This window comes from Euphorbia lathyris, chromosome 1 (assembly GCF_963576675.1).
Source record: "Euphorbia lathyris chromosome 1, ddEupLath1.1, whole genome shotgun sequence".
NCBI classification, from domain to species: domain Eukaryota; kingdom Viridiplantae; phylum Streptophyta; class Magnoliopsida; order Malpighiales; family Euphorbiaceae; genus Euphorbia; species Euphorbia lathyris.
In genome coordinates, this window is record NC_088910.1 from 78,515,145 (window position 1) to 78,519,886 (window position 4,742).

Consider the following 4,742-nt stretch of genomic DNA (forward strand, 5'->3'; position numbering starts at 1 on the left):
TTAAAAATTTCATAAATAAAATGTGTCTAGATGTTTTTTAATTTAAAAACATTTTTTCTATATTTCAAAATTTAAACATACTTTTCTTTTATTTTTGTGCTTTTTTAATTTCTTAATAATGCTTTTAAATGTTTGGCATTCTAAAAAAGTAAAATAAAAAATACATAGTAACCCGCTGGAATAAAATGAAAATTCCGCCTTTTTTATTTAGATCCAACCGATAAGAAATTCATAAACCCACAAACCCTGCCTCACCGTCCCACTCTCTCATGTCTCTCTCTCACTGTTCAACCCACCCTCAAGATCTGGCCGCCCTTCCTTCCTCTCTCTCGATTTCGTTCATCAAAATAGTAGTTTGAGTCTTCTCGTTGAAATCTAGTTGTTTCCTCTCCCATGGTGGATTATGAGATAAATTTTCTACTGTGTAATTTCAATCGGCTTCTCTGTCCCTCTCACTACTCAATCTCAGATGGGGAAGTTAGATTTTCGTTCAAGGTTAGTTTTCTCTACTTTCTATCTTTGTTGACACCCTAGTTCCGGTTAATAAAAACTCATAGATTTTGAAACTGTCACAACACTTTGACTGATTAGATCACTTTTGGGGTTTTCAATTCACAAGATCTCCTCCTCTTCTTCCAGTAGTCGGTGGTGTCTCCTTGGCCATTGAAGGTAATCTATTCATTGTGTTATACAATCAATTTTATGATTCTACCGATTCTCATCTATTATCAACTACATAAGGGTTTCTTTTCATAAGTATATTAAGTAGAAATTTGAGTCAAGAGATTCAATTGAAAGAGAGGTATACGGTTAGAGGAACAACTTTTGAATGTCTAAATGCATATCTTCTTTTTTATCAACATTATTAGTTAAGTAAATGTATTTATATTGTCTTAATATAATTACTTAATAATAATCTAGTTTTTGTATCTCTTAAGAATTCTTACTAGTTCCTTTTGCAGCTGATCATCCATTGGTTTGTTGTACTTTTACTAAATTTTCAATGGAAAATAGCAAATAAATTTTACATTTATTCTCTTTTTGTTTTTCAGATATTCAATCTGATTTATAGCTCATATATAGAACGCAAAAGCCTCCAATTGATGTCCATCATTTTCTAGAGGTAAATATACTTTTTCTCTCATGCAAATTCTAAACCAATTCAGCAGCTACTTCTATTATGAAAATACTAATGCATCTGGTTTGCTTTATCCCTGAATACATCATTATGTCCTTGACTCATCAATGATATCATGCCTTTTATTAACAATTTTCTTACTCCTTAATTAAATCTAATAACTCTAATATGTGGCAGGAATGTAGAATCATTGGTTTTGACACAATTGAGCTCAATGTGGGATATGTGCACTTGCTTAAGAGTGGTGGTTTAAGACCAAGTCTGTTTGCATATGGAGCTTTTGTGCTTTCATGCCTCAAAGCTCTAAAGGAAGCAACATCTAATAGGTAAAGATTCAGAATGTTAAAGGATAGAGTTTAGTTATTATGAAATGATTCCTTCCTATTGGCATTGTTTTGTAAGATAACGTCACCCTTAATAGGAAGGGAGTTGATAAATGAAATTTGGGTGACGAATTCTAGATGGTGATATGTCCTTTAAGTATGGGTGTTATTGAATGGAAAATACTCTTATATGGACAATTTGATATTGCTTCATAATATATTCTGAAGTTGGACTTTCTACTACCTTATCTTCATATCGTGCATGATACTTTAGGTAGGATCAGGGGATTTTGGATAATATCACTATCTTTGCTGCGAATTCGAACTGATTTCAGTTCTTTTATTTGAAGTGTTTGCAGGTTCTGAACAATTTTCTTCTCAACCATCAAGTTATTCTCTGGTAGAATTTATCTCTTTCTATTCCTCAAATTTTATTACTGCATATGTTCATCAATGAAAGCCTAATGTCATGTTTTCTCAGGTGAATCCTTTTACTTATCATTCTCAAGTAATTGGCCTAGAATGCCTGCAGGGATGCAACTTGGGTGACAATAATGCTTCTTTCTGCAGTTTATTAAAATTGTCGATTTAACTTGTTCTGTTTTATATGGTTTGTCAAAGGAAATCTGGGTGAGATATCATTTAACGGTTGATGCATAAGCCAAGAACGCTAGGTGAGCTATATTCCAGTGTGAAATTACTTAGCCATTATTTATTACGAAAGGAAAATATATAGTTGGTTATGTTTAATATAGTACCTCTATGTGCCATCAAGTTGAACACAATGCTAAATGCTTAATTTTTTTTTCTAATACTTGCAGTTATTGTTACAATCCTGGAAACTGAGAATTATTATTGAAGTATTCAGAACAGCTTGTCAAGAGTTGGAGTGAAGTAAGAAAATTGTATTTGACACCGTGGATGGATTTTATGAAGATAGTAAAGTGAAATACTGATAGGAATTTAGAAACTTGGGTGGCCTTGTTGGTTCACTGGCAAGTTTTTATAGCCTAGATTTTTTGTCTTCATCTTCAATATGTGTAAAGCTTATTCCTTACTTTTGTTTTTAGAAAAACAGAGAGTTCTATGTTACTAAATGACAATGACATATTTGATCAATAAAGTTTTGTTGTGCTTTGTTATATTATTGTGTTATATATGTGTTTCCTTCAATTAATAAAACTAAAATAATTTAATTTTGTTGGGAAGTGTAATCAATATGGATAATTTGGTTGGAAAATAACTTCCAGAAGGAGAAAAGTAGTCAGAAATATCTGTCTATACTGAGTATACACTGTCAGATTATCCGTAGTGATACAGAACGGTGAAAAAAATATTATGGAACGACACAACAAAAATTATATGTTCTTAACTTTGCGATGCTTTATTAAACGTAGTGAAAATTTAAAAAATTTAAAATAAATGATATAAAAAATCATGACGCAAAAAATATAAGCGTTGGAAGCATGACGATGCTTATACGTGATATGTCGTTGGATTGAATTTACCCACACAAGGTTTTATGCGTCGTTAAAATTAACGATACGCGATTTAATGACGCTTGCGACGACGCTTTTAAAAACGTGGGTAAGTGTTTAGGGACTCCGTAAAGCGTCGTTAAACCATAAATTTTAGCGTCGTAATAGGCCCTTTTTTTGTAGTGATAGGACATTCGAGGAGTTGAGGGGGTAAAATGACCAATTTGGATAAGTTAAGGGGGCTGGGGAAGCATTAGGCCTTCATCAAACTGTATAAAGGCAATAACTTTTAAGAACTAACTAAGTCTAATAAAAGGAAATCCCCAAGTTTATTTAAAGTGATTATAAAGTGTTCATACAAGCATGAAGTGAGACAAAACATTATAATCAACTAATAAACTTAAAACCACCCAAAGTCAAGTAATATGTTTTGAATAAGGATTGACATAATATTGTAGAGACTTGCATGTAACAATGTTTTCTGTCGAGACAGAGAGCTAATCTCACAAGCTTCAGATATGCAGATATCTGGACAGTTACATAGATCCAGTGAAGGAGTTCATTAGGATTGGGGACCCGACTTGAGATAACAGGATGGATGGATTTATCCTTGTCACTTGTTCATCACATAGGTATTAATAGGTATAAGTAATCCTCAGACTCAAAGGAATGTTAATTAATGATTCTGGATTATGGAATGTGATGCTTTGAATCTGTTCAGCCTTTCCCCCATAAAGAAATATTCCAGATCGAGGACACCTTCTAGATGTAAATTTTAAAAAACTCGATGGAATATAATTTCTATAATAATACCTATATTTGATTAGGTAAGAATTTTTTTACACAATGAAAATCAACCAAAAAGGTGAAAAACGTAAAAAGAAAATGTGAAAAGGAGAAAAATGAGAAAAACATGAGAAATATGAAAAAGGAGAAAAAATACTAAAAAATTTACTTAATCTTCTTTGACAACAAAGATAAAATATTATCAAAATTGCGTATATTTATTTATGTTTTTTTTTTGGTTCGTATATTTATTTATGTTTTAAAAAATGGAAATTTGAATTATAAGTTTTGTATAAGAAGATAAATATATTTAAAAATATTTGTAAAATGAACTTCTCTTTCTCTATGTCTAGAGAAAAAGGAAACGATTTTTAAATAAAAATCGGTCACATTTAAATAATAAGAAATTTTAGACACCAATTATTATCAAATTAAGAAAATAGGAATGGTATTTTTCCATTTTTATCTATATTTTGTGTTTTTTTTTTCATTTGTCACATATTATCCTTTTTTTTGTTTATCATGTTTTTTCGATCTTTCATATTTTCCATCTGTTTTCCTTTTTTTTTTTTGCATTTTTCCCAGTATTTTTTGTTTTCACGGTTTTCTCGGTTTTACATTTTTTATGCTAGCCACATTTTTTACGTTTTTTTGCATTTTTATCTTTTTTCACGTTTTTCTATTTTTCTATTTTTCTGCATTTTTCGTGTTTTCCGTATTTTTTCCGTTTTTCACATTTTTCCATTTTTGTTTGTTTTCCTGATTTTACGCATTTTTCTTATTTTTTTTTTTGTTTTTCACGTTTTCCCATTTTTCCTATTAGTAACAAAAATCTAATGGCTAGTCGTAAAGGGGATTCATGACCTTTTTTTCGTAATGCCTATTAGATAAATTTGTACACAAAAATTGAGTGATATATTTATCATTCCATTACGACAAATAGAACTTAGCTAACTAAACATGATAATAGATTTCCATTGTAATGGGGATTCCATTACAATGTCCATTACGTCGTAC

General features: G+C 30.7%; 1 long non-coding RNA gene across 4 annotated transcripts; it reads left to right on the forward strand.

The window, feature by feature from the left end:
• Nucleotides 1-208: 208 nt before the first annotated feature.
• LOC136202777 (uncharacterized) lies at nt 209-2,603 on the forward strand. Of its 4 annotated transcripts, none has more exons than XR_010674578.1 (7): nt 209-495; nt 592-669; nt 1,053-1,123; nt 1,316-1,464; nt 1,812-1,861; nt 1,943-2,135; nt 2,283-2,603. It is a non-coding gene; the product is annotated as an uncharacterized lncRNA (long non-coding RNA). The 4 variants fall into 4 exon arrangements; XR_010674592.1 differs by having other exon boundaries at nt 1,821-1,861; XR_010674576.1 differs by having other exon boundaries at nt 1,812-2,135.
• Nucleotides 2,604-4,742: the final 2,139 nt, after the last annotated feature.